Here is a 22,582-nt window from a genome sequence, read left to right on the forward strand (position 1 = left end):
GTGGTACACTTTCATATGGGTTGAAGGGTGTTGGTCATCTTAGTAAGATGCAAAGAAAGCTTTTCTTTTACTCATACATAACAGAAAATATCCCCAACTTAAAGAACAAACACATTTTAGGTTTCTCAGGAGCATTATTTTTTGGTGAATTTCTTGAATATCACTAGTTACTACTGTTCTGGCATAATTACAGAGTGGGGTGCACAAACTTGGGGTGCACAAGCTACATTGTTGTGGAGGAAACTTATCTGGAAGATGTGCCCTGGAATCACACCTAATGTATTACTGTTTCTAATACCAGCTAATAAGCACTTACTCCGTGGGTCCAAACTAGAGCTGGTCTGAATTAAAACATCCAGAACATGTGTTATGTGGATGTCAGGTCCTCAACACTAACTCTTCCACTCTACGCATTTGCGTCAATTGTACTGTGCTGTTTACTGGTGTAGATGAAGACAGTATTGACTAAAAGGGAGAATTACTCTAGCTTGGCTTGGAAGCGTTTGCTATTGAAATTTCCATTAGGAATACAAATCATGCAATGCTTAAAATAAATAGCAGTTGTACAAAAATGGACTCTACAGTAAAATTATTTGCAGCACTTTTAGTGGAAGTGCCTATAAGAATATTTAATCAAGAACACTCTTTTAAATAAACAGTAAATAGGAGGAAATATACTTTATACTGCTGCGTATTTAGCATTGCTTGCAGTCTCAGAGGTTCAGTAAAACTTACATTTTTGGATGCACAGATTCTTTTTGGAATGTGGAATCTGTGATGAGCTATTACGGCTTGTGTGAATCCATGGTGCTGAATGACTGGAGGGCTTGTACAGTTTTTAAATTCATTTACTGAAGACTTGTTTGTATATTAGAGGCCCAGAGCCACAAAGAGACCTACATGTTGAAACACCATGTTAGCTGTCCCGACAGTCTACACAGAACATGGGAGTGGGGAAAATTTGTGGATACTATTAAAAAAAAAAAAAAAGTAAAAATCAAAGCAACATGTTTTAAAGAAGCGTGCCAATGCAAAGCCACAAGGTAATGATCGAGTCAGGAATTTGTATTGAATTCCACATTTCTCCAGGGTATATGCATCTGTTTCCATATGGGAGTGGTATCCTTCAAACCTCTCCTGCAGAGAAATATCTAGGACATTAGAAGTCAAAGCAAAATCAGGTGACTGGAGTCCTTTTACTTTCTCTCTTTAGTAAGGAAGATAATGTGAATACCTTGTCGTTACCACAGTGCTTTAAGTACTCATCAAGCCGTAGGAAACCCAGAATCAATTATCGTGTCCCTGTAAGGAGCTTGAATCTGTACTACTCACCCTCTGTAACTGCTCTGCTGATGAGATAGGTCCTTCTGGTCTGCTGGCAATGCCCCAATCAACCTCTTTTGCTGCAGGAAATAGTGGTAAGTAGCTCAGTGGGTCCATGGGACAGTCTGGTTCCTGCAGTTTCCATCTCCACAGTGAATGTTCTAAGCATTAAGCTAAATCCTTGTTTGTTTTGTTCAATATCTTTTTTTTCTATCCTAAAAATTCTTTAATTCTTTTATCTTACGTAAAACATCATTAGCATCGTGGGCAGAGAGCTGAAGGAATTAATATACAAAATTCTCATTAAAATAAAATATACCAATAAAGCATGCTGGAATGTTCCCATCATTCTTTAGAGTTTCTTGCAGTCTAGAGGGCCAAATACATTTTGCTTCAGATCTTTTGAATTCACTGGATTTAGATGAATATGCCCTAGAGTGTGCAAGGGTGCATAATCAGTACTAATGTTCACAGGAATTATGCGTGTTTATTAAGTGGAAAATAGGCTTCTATATTGTGATACTTGTTGGAACTGGGTCACTGAACATGAGAAGCATATCTGCTGGATTAATTACGGAAACAAGCATGAATGGTGCTTTAACCGGAAGGGTAGGGTTGAGAATCGTAGTGTAATGCTAGCATTAAATAAAGTGAATTTATTTGTGAATTTATTGCACATCTATTATTTAGCTATGTTTTGGGGTTTCGTAGATAACATTTAAGTGAATAAATATAGTAATGCCATTTGATTAATTACAGTCAAATGGTCTGTCATATTTTTGGCTTCTATCTCACATTTCCTGCCTTGAAGGGAATTGATTCCTAGTCACTCATTTTAATATTTGTAGGAAAAAAAAAAACTCAAAAAATCTATTGATATGTAAGTGCATATATTTACATCCTCTTCTTCTCTATTCAGATTTTGAAGACACAGTAACATCCTTCTAAAGATAGCACATTGCTCCTCAAAATGTTAGGTTAGAGCTGCATTTTAGGCTTTCAGTGCATTTGAAGAAGTGGGATTCTGGCTGTGTTTGCAGATGCCCCAAACGTAGATGCACTTCCTCTGGTAAAAGCTGATTTTCCTGGGATCATCTCTTTTAACTGGAAGAGCTATGCTGGCTTTACAAATACTATTTGGCCGCTGAAGTTCCCCTGTAACAGGAGCAATTTTTAAGTGTATTATACCAATACTCCTGTCTCGCTAAAGAACTACAGCATTATTTGAAATCAAGCAGATTATAAAAAGTACCGATGTGTCTACTCCTACAATGATTTTGGTCCATATTGTTGATACCTTCCAGAAGACTGCATCTGCAGTGCTTATAGTCCTCCTGGGCAATATGGTAGGATGTCTTCGTGGACAGTAAAGCAGATGCACCACCTAATTTTGCCTGCAACTCAGAAAACATCATATGTATTTCTTTATTGTAAACATGACTCTAAAAATCTTTAAACAGGTTATTAATACTGCTGTATTATTGAATTTTTTAAATTGATATGGGATAATAAAACCATTATTGTTACATTAGAGCCAACTAGAGATATTAGTAGATGCAAACAAGTAAAGAATAGCTCTGGTCCGGGAGCATTACAAGGTGGCTCTATAAGAAGCAGCACATATGTAGATAGACAAACTATTAAGTAAGGAAGAGGCTAGAAAGAAGTAAGAGGAACAGTATTTGCATCAGTGAAAATTTTGCTTTGTGGGAGGGTTGTAGAAGGGTCTGCTAAGTGAAGATTCTTAATGCATTCCTCAAACACTTAAAATCCACACATTTAAGACAATTACAGTAAAATTGTTAGAAATACATGCTCTTAAAGAGGAAAAAAATAAATCTTTCACTAGGAGTGCAGTAAAAGTTCCCATGAAAGGGAAAATTAATGTAGCAGAAGCCAAAAGAGAGAGTGTAAAGTATGCTGAAAAGCACAAAGCACATGTATTTGCGGTCCAGCATTATCACAGGGGAGAGCTTTTCAGGCTGAACTATGTGTTTAGTGCTCCAAAGCTGTATTAAAATTGAGTTCTGATGACTTTAAAAACAAAAGAGATCACAACTGCTTTTCATACAGAACTTTGTTGTTGTTGTTGTTGTTGTTTTAAAAGGCATGATCTTGCTGCCTGGATGTCTTCCATACAAACTGCTTTTGCCATTATTTCTCCTCCTCTTTCTCCATATAAACATGAATAGTCAGGTGCCGTGCCAAAATGTAGGCCTACTAGAAAACCACATAAGAGGCTTATTATATGTTTCAAACAGAAGCTGAGATTGTGCTGTATGAATTTTAAAACAAAGGCCAAGGATGCTCCTTACACATAAAAACAAAATCGAACAAACCCCGAAGGCAGTGTTAACTTTGAAGCTGACTTTGAATGATTCAGGGAAGGGGAGGATGCTGCTAACATGCCCTTCTGCATTTCTTTCTCTGCACGTATCCCAGGAAAAATAATGGCTGGAAGTCATTTTACTGATCATCTTTTTAAATCTTTCTTTAGTATGCAGAGCTGTAAAGATCAACAAGCATATTGAAGAATAAAATACAGTAAACAAACATGAATTCTCATTTAAGCTGCAAAGTAGAATGAAAACAGTAATTTTCAGAAGAGGACTGGCACACTGCATAGAGAACTTTTCTGAAAATATGGCCATAAATCACACCACTGGATACTAAGAGCCTTTATAAAAGTAGAATGGACTCACTTCAGACTGAAATCCTAATCTCATTGAAGCTAATGGGAGTTTTCATTCCTGATCCTTATTTAAGAGCTTAGAGCTGCACTGAGCTCTTGAAGTTGTTTATTATCCTGAGTGCTGGGAAGTCTGGTGTGAGCTCCATTAAAATCCAGTCCTGCAAGCTGGATCTGGTGTCTGGAGAGCTCCTCTCATGAAGTGTAAAGAACATACACAATACTAGCTGTCATTTAAAGGCAGCAGTTATTTATAAACTAAATCTGCACGGATGAGCATTGAGAGTTAGGGTCCTGAACTTAGAAAAACTTGGAAACGCAGATCCAGAGGCGAAGGACAAATCCCTTTCTTTTTTGCACCATTCTGGCTAGTGGCTAATTTTAAAGGCTAAAATATATTTTTCTTTGCTTCTGTTGCAGAGCACATAATGGCCCATATCCTCCAGATGATCTCTGGAGAATCTAAATCTAGAAAATGAGGAAGTTGGGCAATTCTGGGAGATGAAATCTAAATAACTAAATCTTAATTGCTCCTAATAGCAGCTTGTGGAGTGTCCAGGCTTACGGGATGAATCTTCCTGATAACAATTCAGTTATATATGCTGACACCCCCTCCGTGAGAGGAAGGAGTGATGGCCACAGGAATCCATAAAGCAGTCCAGCTGTCCAAAGGCATCTCCAGGGCAGATGTGTGTGCATGTGAAGGTTTAGACAAAAAACTCTGGTTATTACTAAGTATTTACTAAGTAATGAATAGTTCTGTACTGCAGTGGTTGTATGTGGTTCCTGGAGGCACTCTAACTGGAAGTTCAAAGCATTGAAAAGAGTATGTCCAGCCACAGCAAGACGATCCAACCTGGAATGCTTTCAAATTTTAAAATCTCACCATGTACACTACCTGCATGCCCTAGTTTCCAACTTGTCCTGGTAAGAGAAGCCAGACTGGGTAAATTCGCCAACAATAGCATGTAAATTACTTTTACTGCTTTTTAAAAAATTATTATTTTTTTTGAATGAAGCTTGCTGACTCCAAAAAACATCATGCATTTTTATAAGAAACCTTGTTCCATTACAGCTTAGCTTTGCTCTGTGTTGGATTCCTTCAGAGAAATCAAAACAATGAATTTTGGATGCTGTAATTATTTCTGTAGCAAAACACTGAATTAATGAATACAGTTATGATTTCCCTGAAGGGTAACACAGAAAGCATGGTGCTGCTATGAAGGAGAGAGCCATCGTTAACATGTAACGTGAAAGACCTCAAAAAAGTCCAAACACAACAAATCCACTGTCAGAGCCAAGTCCCATAGCTGTTAAGGCATTCAGGTTTACTATTTCTTGTAACAGTACTTATTTTAACAGTATTACAATAGTCCTTAGAGCAGTTTTCAAGACTGATCATTGGTTCACTACCTTTACCCAACCTGTTACAAAAGTCAAGTATTTTGGACTTCTTCCATCCTGTCTCCTAAGACCTAAGGTCTTTCAGTGACTTTAGTTTGTCACATTTCTTGGTCTAGAAACATTTGTTTGTTTAAAATAAAAATAAATAAATAGATAAATAAAAAACTGTTTGGTATTATAGGCTTCCTGAAGGAGCCTTTGAAACCAGGGCATTTCATTTCAGCACTGGAGTAAACTAATACGAAGTCATAGAAGTAATGTAAAGTATTTTATTTTAAAACATAGAAGTGTTTTTCTCCAGTATCAGAGTCTGCTTCCAATATCTCCCTTGCACACAAGACCTGGGGCTGAAAACAGCTTTTGTGTTTCGTAAGGCATAAATGGGAACTTTGTGTTCTGAATGAGTCCCTTGACCCCGATATGACGTCTGTGGCTCCATGCCTTAGCTTCACACCCATTCTGCTCCCTCCACCCCAATGAACTCATCAGTCCTTCAGAAAATTACCTGAGTGATATGTACTTCCAAAGCTTCCCAGATGGGCTCTTGTGAGTCACCGTAACTGGGTATGAATGCTCCAAAAATTAAAGGATCCCAATTAGTCTGGAACATAGCTCTCCCAGCCATGCATTGCACCTCAGCGTGCTCCATGTGCTTGTGGTATTTGACATGACAAATCACAATTACCACCGTAACGCATGTTGCTGTGAGTAGCTGTAGCTATGCAGGCAACGAAATCTGAGGTGTTTTAACACGGTTCTGAGCTGTGGAGAACCCTCAGAGCTCAGTTAGTTACTAACTTAAATCCAGTTTTTATCATCATGTAGACACTAGTTGAGATTCCAGTCAGGTTTCCACTAATCATAGTCTGAACGTTTCCAGTACCTTGGGATATCAACTTTATTTCTCTTCAATGAGAGTAAATTTCCATCTTCTCATGTTTAATTAAAGCTCATAGGAATAGTTTCTTTTCACCGACAAACCTATTGATTGCTGAATTGAGATGACTTACCGCTGCTTGGCATGAGAATTAGCTAGCTATCTTAATTGTATATTCAAGCACAAACAAAAAAAAATGAGAAAAACGTGTGGTCTGGAAGATAAAGTAATCAACACAAGGAAATTCAGACTAGATAATACTGTTGCTATTTTGCAGAAATACGTATGAAACATTTTCAGAGGAGTTTGGTGTGAAATACACCTGTATAAGAAGTTGTGAAGTTCAGCTGTCTGGTTGCACTGATAGCCCAGAAATGAGTACTCAGTTTTAAATAGAATTTCCCTGTAGACCAGAGAAACAGCAGTATAGGCATGAGTGTAAATCAACACTAATAGTTCGCCTCAAAGTGAGTATTAAAAAAAATAAAAAATTGTAACTCATTATCTGGAATAAGATTTTATATGGACCTTGTCAACATTTTTCAGTAGAAGCGTATTGAATTATGAAGTTATTTCTAGATGCTTGTATCCCCTTTAGTTTGGAAGGATATATCTTAGAATTACTGTTATTCCTTGCTTAGAAATTACACACCTGTATGCAAACTGATGACTCTTCACAGTTTTCTTTGAAGGGAATTCACTATTTTGCTCCTTCTTGTCAAACTGATCATACCAGGGGACGGTTAAAATCCAATTGCAAGATACATGAGTTCTGGCTGTGTGATTCCTGTTCTTGTTGCTAACACCAAATACCTAAGAACTGATTAAAAGTAAGGTGCAGTCATTGAATTGGCTTTCATGCTTTTTTCCACTTGCTTTCAGGCTCCAGTTACCAGTATTTTGTAAGTCCATGTTGACTAGGTCTATGCCTCTCCTCTTACACCTTTTTGGGACTGGAAGCACTTTTAGTTTCATTGGTATTTATTAATGTAGCAATTACAGTGCCTAATTTTATAGTACGTGTCAATGCAAATAGTTATGTAATTAATTAAAACTAGATATTGTGCAGTGAAAGCCTTGCAAGGCACTGCAGATAAAGCCCACAGATGACTTTGGAAGACAACCTCCCTCCTAGCATAGTTCTGCTTTCACCAGAATAAACTCCAGCCAGCTGCTTCTCAGCCAGCTGCTAAATACGGGTAGCTGGAAGGTGATGCTCTTTGGACGTGGTCCCAGTGAAATGCTAATATCCTCAGTTCCCTTCAGTCTCCCTGCCCACACACACATGCCTTAGCCCTGGCAAGAAAGGATGCAGTTCTTCATCCCACTAAATCACTGCTTCCTGCTTTCCCTCTCATGGGTGCTGGTGTCACTTGGGCAGGGCAGGTGCTGTCCCCTCTGCTCGATTAGCACTCCTAACTTCATTTAGAAGTAAAACACATCTCATTTCTTCAGGGTCCAATTTCTACATTTTAGTATCCAGCGTCTTCAACCCAATGAGTCTTATATTACGTGTGGGTTGGTAAACTTGGTGCAAACATTATATGCACACATTGAACTTTTCCCAGTTTCTTAATTAGAACAAGTCAGTTAGGTGGTGATTCATTGCCCTGAGTTCACAGTTGCATAGTGGGGACCAAATCCCAAAGCTGTCTTGGAAAAATACAATCCTATTGTTTTGTGCACATATAAAGCTGCAGAAAGGTACAGCTGAGCATCAGCTTCACAGTAATAGTACTGCACACAGTTTTCTTTTCATCTCTTCTGTTGCTCATTTGTGCAGAACAAGGGACTCCTTAACATTACAGTTATTGCTTTAGAAACTTACAGTTCCCAATATTTGACTTCTTTAAATAAATGTTGCTTTTTTAAAAAGAAATTTAATACTTCCAATAATACTTGACCCGAGAAAGGTATTTTTTTTGTGTTCCAGTAGTTCTTAAAAAGTGGTTCTTAAAAAGTCAGCAAGAAAACTGCAGTTAAAATCTAGACCAGCTCTTTAAAGCTTATCTAATGTCTTATTTTTATTTTTTTTAAGCTGGAAGAAATGCTGGTATGTGAAATATGATTCTGAAAATGGGCCTTTATAATTGAAATAGTTATATTATTTAATTGTAAGGATGCTGTATTAATATTGGCGTACTGAAGCAATTATTTATCTATCAATTAGTTTTTTTGCTACAGATAAATACATTATGTAACTCAGGGAGCTCAACAAATTGCTGGCATTGTGTTAGAACTGCAAACTCCATACCACAAATTAGCCCCTATGGTGTGTTAGTGTATCTGCTCATTTATTTTTAAGATTCTTTTCCCCTGGAGTTTTTCTGTATGGCAGGAAAATGGTGTTTAATGGACCTGATTTTATTTTCACAGAGCCATAAATTCTGGAGTTATTCTAATGTACGGCCAAGAACAGGGAGAATAAGCACGATCTCTACTTCTTGTGTCTTCTACCCTGGGATGTCCTTGGAACATGAAAGATCATGAAAGAGAGCACATGCTCTAAAAGAACATGTACAGAAGCCCTATCTTTACTCTCTGAAGATTAGGTTGATCATGTAGAAAATCACCAGCAGGTCCAATAGAACTGAATAAAAAAAAAATAATGCTAGCAAAAACGGTGGAAATAAAAAGTCTTAATATGAAACAGTTTCTTGTAAAGTGATGTACCTCTTTGTTACCTCTTTATGTAAGAATAATTACATTTCTCCAAAGTAAGCAAATTTGTTTCCAAAGGCAGAATTTAACATATTCAGTAAGAAAATTACATTAACATGTAGCCAAATTTATTAAAGCCTTTGGAAAAGGATTAATTTGGCACACAAATTTCTAATAGGCATCCTGTAGAAGGGAGCTGTCAGTGGGAAATTAGCTCTTGAGCTCTATCCAGCAGGCGATTGACAGTGTGAGGTGAAAGAACCACGTTCTGACTCCATCAAAGAGTGGAATTTTTCCTGCACAGGGACAATAAATACATTTCTGCTAGAAATAAAGAGGCTGCCAAATCAACCTATCTGAATAAAAAGTATGTTGTGCTTTACACATGGGAAAAGTGCTCGAGAACAGTTAATCCCTATGAAAACATTACCCCTGCATTATCGCCAATAGTACATGCCTTTGGGCAGCTTTCAGTTATTTGTTTCCACTTTCTATACATGCACCCAGTGTTCTTTATTTCCATGTGATTGTTCATCTCAATCATTTTCTTTGCTCTCATCTATTTTGGGCTCATGCGCATGCTTTTTACGTATTGCCAGAATACTGTGGGCTATTTTTAAGTTTCCAGATTCATAGAAATACTGTTCTATATACAGTGTTACAAAAGCAAGTGCACAGTCCTAAGAGGACCACTGATTTCCATGGGATAGCTACTGTCACTGCCAAATACACCACTGAGCAGGAACACTTCTTCCTCTTCTCCCTCCCTTTTCTGTACAGGAAAAACCTGGAATGGTGTAAAAATCCCATGGGTGATGTGAGTAAGTTAACATAGCTCACGGGTTGAAGCATTTTGATGCAGAAGACAAGAGAATTCATTCTCTTCCAGTTTTCACTGCCAGCACATTGGTGTAATAGTTGGGTCAAGGGACAGCTGAAGGTTTGTTACTGTGCACACAAGAATGCATGCCTTGGAGCCAAACGAACAAGGGGGAAACAATTACAAGAAAAGTGTTTAACTTTTTTTGTTTTGTTAACTAATATTTTGTTAGTTAATTCTTGCCATATCTGGCTAAACTCACTAAATGGAATATGATGAGAAATTAGTTTTCTACCCCAAGAAGCAAAATCTTTCCCTCTTCGTGGAGTGGGTCAGAAGATGCAACCTTGACATCTCCAAGGTTCTGTACAATCCTGGCTGTCAGGCATACCACGTCCTGCAAACTACCCCTATCTATTTTTTTAACCATAATGTGCTTTGCTTTTCTTCTCAGCCAGCTCCTCTCTTTCTGTACTAGAGCACTGGCTAGATGAGTGGTGCGGCCTGATGTGATGTGTGTATCTTTCTCCTTTTCTTCTCCAGCTTTTGAATTAATGCAACTTTGTCTTGTTGGGCAAGGGATGCTGTGGCTTCAGCAAAATGAGAAGCTTGCTGTTGGTTGTGCTCATTCAGCCAGTGTTGTGGGCTTTATCATTTTATTTTCTCTCTCTCCTTACCTTGCAAAAAGGGCGGTCCAACGTCAGAAAGCAAGCCCAGTCCTTTATGCAAAGGGTGACTTTAATTTATAGCTGAAAATATATGTAAAATATGAATCTATGAGCAAGTTTCTGCATAAAAAAGCAAAGTGAGTGGGCACAGTTGAACATTTCATATTCACTGTTAATGGAGCTTTTTGAGAAATGCTTTAAGAAATGGATGTGTAAATGAAAGTTCTACAGAAAGATTTTTAATTTTTTTTTCTTTTTAATGTTTGAAAATATGCATTTCTAATTTAGTATTTCAATTTTACTTTTTTATTCTCTTTTTTTGCTTTTTTTTTTTTTTGACAAAGTGATTGGGGTGTCAAACAGTACAGGTTTAGGTAGTGAAAGAAAATTAAAAAGAGAAGAAATAGAGGCCAGATAGATGTAAATTTACTATAGACACTGGAAGATTTACAATGCCATATGTTATAAACCTAGGTGTTTTAAACCTTAAGACAGATGATGAAGGGAATGTTGTTAGGAGACATTATCTAGAGAATCCATTCCATGTTTGATGTTGCACATCTGTGATGAGGTATATAGTTCTGATAAGAACTGTACTGCCCTTTTTACACAAGTATTCCTTAGGTTACAAATGAACAGATTGAATATCCACTGGTCCCATTGAAATCCATGGGAGATTTTACACCTTCTGTGGAACCAAGACTTGACTGCGTTTTGCCAGTTTCTTGTTTTGTAACATATGATATACTCCGGAAAGGAATGACAGATGGCCTTACAATTCATTTTTTTGTCATGAGAATATGTTCACCTCTTTTTGTCATTTGTTTTGAAATTCCTTCTCTCTTGCTAACTTCCACAGGCAAGTAGTTTGTTGCCAAGCTCATCCTCAAATGACAAATATAGTATCTGGACGTACACAAAAGAAGAAGCTGGACCAGGCACTTCTGGGAACTCCCATTCAAGCCATTGTGTTCCGTTATTCTTTTTTTTATTTTATTTTTCCAGTTCATTTTTTCAGGCTAAGCAAATTATATTAGCACATCTGTTTAGCCAGATGGTCTTTCAAGTGTCATGAGGCAAGTACAGTCAAAATACTGTCTACAACTAGCACAAGAACTGTGGAGTAAAGGAGTTACATGATGGAAAACCACTGTTGATGGCATTTGATGATGACTTACTTTTCTAGGAGGCGAATGAACTATAATCATGATGTTTAGCTGTGGTTGGGGTATATAGGTAGTGGGGGGGGGGGCAGCCTAGGAGACTGAGTAGTTATCTGGCTGGTCTCTGGATTGCCAGTTAGGAACATTAATCTTCCAAGGTAAGGCCCAATAGGTTTAATATTATCAAATTTTTTTACTTTGTTTATTTTTCCAGCAGCTGTCAACAAAACTGTATTAAAAGTATCTTGAGTTCATTAGACTAGTTCTCTTTCTTCTATTCTGTTGCATCCATCGTATGTGCATTAGTACTGTTGTATTAGTACTGTCTATACAACATAATTAAAAAAGAAAAAAATATATCAGAATTGTTGTCCTTCCAGCTAAAAGAAATTATCTGAGAGGCTTTTCCAAATTATAATGCAGTTGATTACAGCCCTACAAGGAAGCTTTTCCAGAGGCTAATCCAGCCTTGGTTAACTCCAAAGAATTTGCAGTGAGTGGCTATAACGATAAAGCCAGTTGAAAGTTCAAATGTTGTGTGACACTTTTGCATAGTAATTAAATTGTTCCCATAGACCTCGAAAATTCCAGTATTGCAGCAGAAGATTATGGGAACATGTTATTACTGGAGACCAAAGGCATATCCAATGGACAAATCATCTCACTACAAGACAGATGTATGAGAGACGTGGCAGAAACCATTCTCCACTAAAGGGTGCCGGTGAATTGTTAGATGGCTAGAACTGGGAAGAGGTATCCAGACACTCGTGAGAGGTATTAGAAACAAAAAAACAATTCTACATAATACATTAAAAATTCATTCTAATTACAACATAACTTAGAGGCTTTATAATGTCATTTTGAACATATAAACGTTTCATATCAAGATCTCATGTTTTCTTATCAAATTGTAAAAATCATATAGATAAAGTCTCTTCACGTACTTTTTTTTTTTTTTTTAATTGTTAAAATAAAGGACACAATCTTGCAGCTAGTGTGGTCATTGGCGAGGTTTTCTTTCCCTTTGGTGGAAGCAAAATCAACTCCTTGGTGGACTCAGATAGATAATGGGAAGTAGAAACTGAAATACTTAAAGGAAAAGTGTGCTTATAGGAATTTGTAAGGTCTTTCTTTGCTTAGCTTAGTGCAGTTTCATACCACAAAAAATATGATTGTTTCTGATTTTTATTAGTTTTATGATAATTATAATAATTACTTTAAAAGTCACAAGCCAGGAAATTCTAAATGAGACAGTATAATTATAATATATAACCATAATAATGCTTCCTTCCATTCCTCACTTGGGTATTGTGAGGCTTAATTAGTTAATGTTTGTGCAGCAGTAAAATGCAAAACACCATACAAGTATTAAGCATTTTTTCCTGGTTCGATTCTTCAGTATATCTGATTATCTTTAACAAACGTCTTAAAGGGGGACAATTTAAAAACATCTATATAAACCAAACTGTATTTTATACCTCTCTTGCCGGTAGTCGAATGGCAAATCACTGTTAACCGCGTCAGTATTTCTTATGGACATACTGACACTGTGACAATGGATTTGACCTAGAAATATTTGTTGATTATCATATTTCTGGGCTTTGCAACAAAACTGGAGTGTTCTCATGGGAGCCAGAGACACAATTAATAGAAGTGAATGGAGAATGAATGACACAAGCTGACAAACCATCATATTTAGAAAGGATAAAAAATCATAAATAAATGGTGTTCAGTTGGAATAAATAAAACCTTTTGTAAAATGTTAGAATAGGAAACTCTGAAATATGATTTCTTCCTTTCTTCTGAACAGAGTTCAGTAAAAAAAAAAAAAGTCAAAAAACAAAACCAAAAACCTTGTGCAACGTGTACATCTGCAATGTGTAAGCACCAAAGGGAGTTAGAGCTCTGGGGATGTGGCACTGTGGCCTGGAATATGATGTTTTAAATTATCTCTGGGTTGATGGGGTACCAAACAAGATCTGGGTATCAAAATAACTACTTTACAGGCTGTAAGAGCCATTCTGGGTTAGGGATGGTTAAGTTAGTTTTCAGGAGATTATTAGCACCTTTGGAGATAGTACTCAGATCTTGTGAGTTTAAATTTAGGACATTGCTTATTTAGTCACATTCATCCTTGCCACTGAGCTCCACCACAGATGTAAGGATTAATTTTGATATCTGAAGGCTAGTTTGTTACTGAGGCTCCATTAGAGTCAATGGAAAGAAAGAGGCATTTCCAGAGGATTATTCATTTTATCTGCTTTATATAAAACTACCTTAGTTTCTTTAATAGCCAGTGGATTGAAGGAGAGTACTCAAAAGAATTCATCTGATCTTAGACATATTTGGAAGAAATGAATGATACTATGGAAATACTATTCACTATAAAGGGATTCTCAAGTTTCATAGCTGTCTTTCAGACGATTAACTGTTAGATGCCTAAGCTAGGTTGTATTCTATGTGCAAAGAATTAGGCCTTATACCTGTAGTGATGAATATGGTGATGAACAATTCTCCAGGATGCTACACGCCAGCAGAAGATATTTAAGTGTATTTAGGAAGTGACAGCCCCCATCTTTGACCTGACCATGCTCAGGTCTATTTGTTTCAGTCTGGGGACCATTCCTTCTTGCTGATGGTACCATAGAATCAGGAAGCATCAGCTCTAATCCATATGTTTCTGTGAGCATATGGACCTGTCAAATACAGATTAAATACGTATCTTTTTTAAGCAGAGATGAAATGCTAAGCTTTGGTTTCACATGGACATGTGTCATTGCTTTTAAAAATAGGTTTTAATGAAAAAAACAGAGATTTGAAATCCCAGTTCTACAAAGGCAGTAAAAATTTTGTAGTTGACTTTCATGAATCCATTATTTCACCCACTAAATGAAATGGAATGTAATCTGTTTTACTGGTAATCATATGATGGTTAAAATGCTAGAGAGATCAATATATAAAAACAATCATAATTAAATATTGACTCCTTTTTTTTTTTTAACCTCAGTCTATTATCTAGGTTGTGTCAGGCTGGTTGGCTTTTTATTCAAGACTATATTTTGTTTGGAAAGAATTTTTCTAATCTAATATTGCCACTTACTCTGCTTCCAGCCGATTTATAAACATCCGCTTTTAGCAGGCAAGAGCTTTCCACTTTTGTAACCGCGAGAATTTCCATTATTGCATTTACATGTGTCTCAGCTGCTGCTAAGCAACAGGTCTGAGTTACCTGCCAAAGCTGGGATTTAAATCCCAGGTCTGTAAAAAAGATGGATAGAAATATAGATGTGTAATATACTTAAAATAACAAGTGAAGAATGTGGTTTTGGAAATATGTGGAAATGTGGAGGTATAAAAGCAACAGAGTTCCAATCTAGAAACATGTAAATGAACGTAGTATGTTAGAGAAAATTTAGAGAGTGAAGCAGTTTGTTCTATTTAGGTGATTTGTTCTTGAAAATAAACCGTTAGACTGTTTTTGTTTTGCCAAATCTTACCATGAAAGTCTACATGCAGTGTTACATAGCTGTGAGCAAGGAGTAGGGTGAACATCAAGAAGGAAACTTGGTTAAATATATACAGTATTCACAAATAGACAATGTTTGATTCAGTGTTTTGTATAGTGTTTTCTGTGGTTTTTTTTGTTTTGTTTTGTTTTGTTTTTTAAGGCTGATGTATTTATATTTGGATAAGAAATGAGTCAGTCTGAAGTGTTTTTCAGAGATTCGATTGACTTTCTTTTCTATTGGTGTTTTTCTTTCTGGTCTCATGTTTGGCGTGACACACTTTAGTGGTTGGACTGTTTCTAAGAAATGGTTTGGATGTTAGAAATGCTGTTGCTGTTAATAGCATCAGCATTTAAGGCTAAGGGTTCATTCACTTATATGTGGTGTTGTACCAACACATGGCATACAGATGGTCCTTACCCTGAAGACCTTAGGGTTTTGTATTTAAGGAGGAAGTGCTGGATAGGGGAAATGGACCACAAGAATAAAAGTGAGTAGTGAAACACCGATAGCCCCAGAATTCACAATCCAAAAGCCAGCCTTTGGTAGCCACAGACAGATTTCAAGAGGACATTTTGAAGAAGAAGATGTATCCTGTAGTAGGTGCGTAGTGGAAGGATGCATAGTGCTGTTTGCTCCAAAACCACATAGTTATGGGTGGCATCGCTGCTTGAAGAGCTGGTCTATATTTGTCTCTCTGGTGAGATGGTGGGCAAGACAGGATGGAATGATTTTCGAGACAATTAATTTTTGCTTGGTTCCACAAAGGCGGCAAGTTTTTTCACTGCTTTTGAAGCCATTTTATGATTCTTTAAGACACTCCCGCCTTTGAAGAAATTGCAGTCTTTAATAGAGCATTTAAGAGATGTTTTCTACGAAATGGTTGCTCTTTTCTTCACTTCAAGACACAGCCTGATGAGAATATAGCATCATAAAATGTCATTTTAGACAGGTAGTTTATTCAATAAATTCCTAATACTTTCTTTAGTTCCCTGGGTTTGCTTGGAAATGTGTATACATGTAATCCCTTAACACTGAAGCTATAAGAAAGAAAGCAGTTTCACACATATTGCTTGTACTTTGGCACACTGTTTTACTAACAAAACTGTTGAAATGAGGCAACAAAACTGTTGTGACATTTGGGGCAAAACATTTAGGTGCTGAAAAACAATGGAAAAAAAATTGTGCAAAAAAAATGATACTAACAAATTTATGGCTGTGGAAAACAAGAACAGAAAACTAAATTTGCAACATAATTCAGAAAATTCAGGACCGATTTATCTTTCTGTAATAAAACTACACTGTGTTTTTAGGAAGAAATTTGGCAAGAGTCATGGAAAAAATGACATATAAGAAATCGGATTAAATCAGTGATTCTCTCTGACTGAACTCAGACTTTTTCTTCAGCACCCAGATAGCTATATCCCCTTTATCTGTTTTTTAGCAACATCGCTAGTATGAAGTCTGCAATTCATCCACTGAGATCTATGTATTTACAATCTGCTGGGAAAGTCAACACTATGCATTCCTTCCACACCTCTTGGAGTTCTCTGAGGGGCTAGGTGTGGCCTGTGCATGAAGGTAGTCTGGTTGATACCATCTACTTGACTTTCCAAAGACTTCTGACAAAGTCCTTCATGAAATGAGAAATGAGTGTCACCTGTATTTTTTTTTTTTTTACAATGAGAAAAGAGATCAGTTCCTCCCCAGGGTCACCCAGCACAAGGACCTCATGGCAGTTCTCTGATCTGACCCTACGTGAAATGTTTCACTCTCTGTTGACTACAGAGGATCCTAAGGAAATACATCTCCCTTGGACAACCCCAGCCTTTAGAGCTGCTCCCTTTATATCCATGCTGGGCCTTTAAGTGGACTTTCTGGATTCCTGTGTCTCACTGTACTTTATTATTTTTGTTGAACATAATATGTTAATACTGTTTTAAAGGGCAATGTATTCTCAGCCTAAACTGTCTTTTCTTCTGGGGATATATCTAACGCTGTAATGAGAAGCAATGGTTATCTCATTTAAAAATCTTGCTGCTATTCTCAGGGAAGTAATTGATATCTCAAGGAGTACGGCTACCTTTTCCTTTTCTCATATGTATTATGATTCATAAGAGTGGATCTAATTACTTCTTGAATAGCAGTACCTGAAGTGCTTGGAATAGAGATTCTGTCATTGGCACCAGTGGAGGAAAGCCACGGGAACAAAAATAAACCATCAAATAATTTGATTACTTCTCATGCCAGGACTTGCATTAAAGTGGGCTCTTACCTGGGCTCACGTGTTTTAGCTTCGCTGAAACAATTTGAGCAAATTTACCCAGGGAGAACTTCAAAAGCAAGATAAGACTAAGACTAAATAGCATTTTAGGTCACAAGTAAAAGGCTTATAAGTAAAGTAAACAAACAACATCAATAGAAAAAAAAATCAGCCAAAAAAAAAAAAACCACCAAAAAATCCTGGATTACATCAGTCAAGTCAACCATTTATCATTCTTTTCAACAGCCCTCTTAAAGAGAAGCATAGAGGAACCCTGTTCCCCAAGTTAACTAGCTGAGAGAATGATTTCCTAATCACACAGATTTTGGATCAGAGGGAGTTGTGTTTGCCCGTGGTTGTGCTGGCAGCTGTGCTTGCAGTGACCCCAGCTGGGACTCCCTGGGGGTCAGAATTGTGTTATTGTTCCTGAACCAGCAGCTCTTGAAGCTGGGACCACAGGGCAAATCAGGAAAAAGCAGTTAGTCTTTGTTCTTGCTCTCTTCAAAGTGCCACCTCAAAGCATCCTTGCAAATTGCTGTTCTGCATTGAGCAAGTAAGAAACAGTGCTGTGAAACTGGCAACGCTGTTTCATTTACGGATAAACAGGAACAGTCTACTCAGAACAGAGGGAAAATTCACAGTCAGATGGACAATTCTGGTAATGGACAGACAGCAGGAAAAGAGACTGCAAAAGCTGTGGCAGTTTCAGTCAGTTGTTAAAACAATTTTTAGTTCTTCTGGACAACCACTCATCACTAAACTGAGAAGAAATAAATCAGTGAGTGGTCTTGTGAGGCAATGTTTTAACTCATTACGAATATGTGTTCTTCTCGTTGGCTTGCCTTGATCTTTAAAAGACATCTTCCTTTTGTATGTAAAAACACTTTTCCAAGAAGGCTTACTAATATTGGTGCACAACCAAGAACGTGTGGTTGTCATTTTGCTTTCTGTTGCTAGTGGAGAGCTCCACGTGTGCTGTGTGTAATCACTAACTTGTATGTGAGCAGTGGCTGTTCTGTATGGCAAACCGTGTGTTTTACAAGCCAGGGACCCATTTATTACAGTGTATTTGCTAGAGTTTGTTTTCTTTTTCACTGTGGCAACTTGTGAGAAAATCATTGTTTATCTGTCTTGGCCAAGAAGAAGGATCTGGAATAGATGATTCAGTGCCAAGATCTCTGTCTTAAACATCCCCATGTTACACTCCAGCTTCAGAAGGGAAAACCAGGTGCTAACAATCTACCTGAAGTACTTGAAGCACTTCCCAAGGAAGAGCTGCCAATTATTTGTGAGTGGACTGATTTGGAAAAAGCAACAAAAAACATCTGCATAGAAGTAAAGTAACTTTGGAGAGAGTTTGTACCAATAACGTGCACAAATTGTCCTGCTTGTACTGGTATAATAAAAATGTTAAAGAAACAAAAAATGGATTGATAGGATTGACCTGTCCAGACAGATTCAACGGGAAATCATTTTTCTTTTTTTTTTTTTCTTCACACAAGTTGTATGTGTGTATGCCTGTTCAGTGGGTAGGGAGAGCTGAGACAATTGCGACCTTGTTCTCGGGGGAGAGCTGCTTCTGCGATGAGAAATACCAAGGAGGGAGTTGTAGGTTAAGCCCTGCTTCCCAGCAAATATTCATCCCTAGACCCGGGCTGAAGATGGTTGTGGCCCTCCGTTCTCGAGCAAGGCACCAAGGCGAATTCCAGCCTTGCCACAGAAGAAATGTTTCTGCCTCCTTCATAGCTCACAGTGTAGTACCTAAAGCATACCTATTAATAGCACACCTATTAATAGCACACCATTAATAGCCCACTTTTTAATACCTTCATGTAGGAAAGACACCACTGTGCACTGAAACCTTCATAGATATCAGAAAATTCACTTGGGCACTCTACTGTGAGCTACTAAAGGCAATAGAGTCTTCTGGTCAAGAATTTATCTGTTCTCTGTTTAACAAGTTTGATGGCTCATTCAATATTGTCCTTAATAACTCATGAAGACTATAGAAGCAATCAAGTTCTTGTTTCTCTCCCGTTCTATTAATGATATTTCTAAATGTGTTAAAAATATATTAAATTATTTTAATCTTATCATTCTGATTTTAAATGAATTGCTTAAAATCTAGTAGCTTGTAATCAAGCCTTACATACAGATCTTGATAAACGTCCCTGTCTATTGTAAATTTGTTAGTCAAGACCTCGGGTATGTGCTGCAGACTATTTTAATGGCTTTTTAGTTTTGATATATCCCTTAACACTCCAGTGATGTGATACAGTGGTTGTGTATGTGGAAGAGGACTTCATTAATACATGTAGTAGCTCTCTTTAATAACTACATTTGCTCAAATGTCCCCATATTTTAGAAGCATTTTAGGTTTACGCTTATCTGTAATGTCTGATTTTTGAGGAATGACCAGTTTAGTGCTGCAGACAGCATCGTATAATATTTCCCATTTCTTTCAATCCCAAATCAACAGACGAAATCTAGCAGTTTTACTCCCAGTTGTTCCCCATCCATGATACCTTGAGAAGTGTCAGGTTCACTACCTGATGAACTGTATAGCTTGTATCAGAAAATAACTGCTTATGAAAACAATATAACTAGAGCATAATTAGAAGTAATATTAGCAGGCAATATCATGTAATCATTAGAAACCATGACATTGCTAAGTGATTTTTATTTGCATTATGGCTGAGTTTAATAAGTGCTTTGCTGCAACACATCAGTATTCTAGAAGGGAATAATCTCGATTCCTTACACTGACGGACATCACGTTGTTTAGTACCCATGCAAATTCAAGTGGTTGAAAGATGTGCTGAAGGAGATGAGAGTATGCATCTCTTGTCCAGTATCATGTCTTAAATGTATTTCTCTCTTTGTAAAACTACCCAGTGATCTTTTCTCAGGTTAGATCATTAAAATAATCTTCTTTCTTTCTAATCTGGGATGATCAGCTTTAAATGAGGTTTGGGGGTAGGGCTTTCCATTTGCCTGCTGTTATCAGCTAGTGGTGATTGTATTGAAATTAAAAGTCTCGAGAGCTAAGCTGTTAATGCCATAAATGATTGATTTATTATCACTCTTTGGAAATTAATTTTGTCATGGAAAGGAACTCTAGAAATCTGAAATCTCTCCATTACAGATATAAGGGGACAGGTTCTCAGTGAAAAACCGTGAACAAATTTTAAAGAGAGGCTAGGTGTGGATGTCGCAGCTGGTAGACTCATTGATCTGTTACTGTTAGGGAGCATTCAGAAAGGCTCTGTGCCTACCTTTGCAGCCCAACCCACTCACAGGCAGCAGAAGGGCAGAGCAGGTCGGTAACTGTGGGTGCACTTCGCACTGGGTGATGTCCCAGTCGTTCTGGTGTCCCAGCAGAGCAGATGCCAGGGAGGACGATGCAATAAAGGGCCCCTCCTTATGTGCTTTTTCTTAGAGACAGTGTAAACATAAGGGAGGTATAATGCCAGGTCTTCCTTGGCATAGTGGGGAGAGCTGCTCTCGGTGGGAGACAATCTCGGCTGGTCCAAGTGGTCATGCAGGAACTGAGGTCCCAGTTTTTCCCAGTAGAAAGATGTTCCTTCCTCCCTGTTCCCTCCAATTCTCTGTGCAGGACTTACTGCAGTATTCCTGTTCCCATCTAAAATGCCTTGTTGTTGTTTCAGATCAGGTTGGGGGAGGATTTTTGAGGATGATACATTGATTTCAGCAAAAAGCCTTCAACATTGAAGAGCACTTGATTATGCAGCCTCCCGCTGCACAGAGGCTGGATATTCTGGGGGATATGGTTTGTGGGATGAGCTGTATAATCTGGCCCGCATCAGCAGCACAACTCAGAACTGGGCGACCAATTGTAGCACCTTTCGAAGTGAAGAGCTTTTAAAATGCAAATTGCAAGAAGTTGACATATAACAGACTCTAGATTACAGTACGCCTGAAGAAGTAGTTTCACTTAAAGCTGAAAAAGCCTTTGGGATACAATCCCATTTCATCCAACCTGTTTGCAAATTAATTATGCTAAGCAGGTTCTTTTAATTACATTGCTTGAAGGAAGAGCAGCAGAACATGTAAATTCCATACAAGAGAAAGCAAAGATTTCCACAGCCAATTATGGAGCTAGATTCAACAGAGGCAGCTGAATCATGATGTGATAGAATGCGATTATTTTAAATGAAGTCTAGAGAAACTCCTGAATTCCCCGTTTTTGTTTTTGTATATATACTGCAGAGCTCAACTGTTTCACACTGGGCATGATGTTATTACAAACTATTAAGGCTTTCTATTATGAAACTTGTGATGCAACAGTCTGTAACACGTTAAAGCACTTGGCTCTTGCATGGGAAAGATCAAGGGTATTGTTGGACTTACACCACAGTGGAGGTCTGTGTGTGTAATGTTTCTTCTTCTTCATTGTTTCTGAAAAAAAGCAACCAGAAAGCTTCCAGATACTTACTGTATGGTGTACATCACCACCATCTAGTGGTTACCTTATAGCTTGGTGGGTAGTTGGATGGAAAGTACAGAGCAGGATTAACAAGGAAAATGGGTAAATTCTCACTTGGAGCTGTTCTACATCAGTATATTTCAGTATCCTTAATTTGCATACTTAGCAAAGATATTCAGAGACAAAAAAAAAATACTGTTGATAAGTCTATCCCTGTTTATCAGCTGAGTGGCTGTTTGAATGAGTATGGAACTTGGACAATGATGCAATAGGAAAGTGTGCTACTTTTATAAGGTAATGCTGAGTGCAAAATACTTGGAAGTGTGTCTCTTGGCATGTCGCTTGCACAGTTCCAAAAGTAAGTGGAGAAATTTTAAAAATTACTTTAAAAGAATGAGATGTTTTTACCCTGTTGGGCAGCTGAACTCCACCACAACCATTCTCTCACTCCTCATCCTCAAAGAAAAAGGGAAGAAAACATGATGAAAAGGGCTCAAAGCCTGAGATAAGGACAGGAAGATCTCTCACTAGTCACCATCACAGGCAAAACAGACTCAACATAAGAAGATTAATATAATTTATTTCCTATCACTACCAGCCTAGAACAGTGAGAAACTACAAGAAAACTAAAAACACCTCCCCCCCATCCACCCTATTCTATATACTCCACCCCCCCCCCCCCCCCGCCCTCCCCCGAGCAGTGCAGGGGAGCGGGGAATGGGGTCTGTGGTCAGTCCCTGATGCTTTGTCTCTGCTGCTCC

General features: G+C 37.8%; 1 protein-coding gene and 1 long non-coding RNA gene across 8 annotated transcripts in view; one reads left to right on the forward strand and one right to left on the reverse strand.

Annotated features, from left to right (window-relative positions):
- VSNL1 (visinin like 1) overlaps positions 1-22,582 on the forward strand; it is an 87,963-nt gene that overhangs the window by 40,390 nt on the left and 24,991 nt on the right. The gene's annotated exons all lie outside the window — the stretch shown is intronic.
- On the reverse strand, positions 1,283-20,738 carry LOC106030746 (uncharacterized). Its single transcript, XR_001203930.3, has 3 exons — positions 20,650-20,738; positions 2,621-2,717; positions 1,283-1,403 (listed from the first exon to the last, which is right to left on the reverse strand). It is a non-coding gene; the product is annotated as an uncharacterized lncRNA (long non-coding RNA).

The sequence above is a fragment of the Anser cygnoides genome, chromosome 3 (assembly GCF_040182565.1).
Source record: "Anser cygnoides isolate HZ-2024a breed goose chromosome 3, Taihu_goose_T2T_genome, whole genome shotgun sequence".
Lineage (NCBI taxonomy): Eukaryota > Metazoa > Chordata > Aves > Anseriformes > Anatidae > Anser > Anser cygnoides.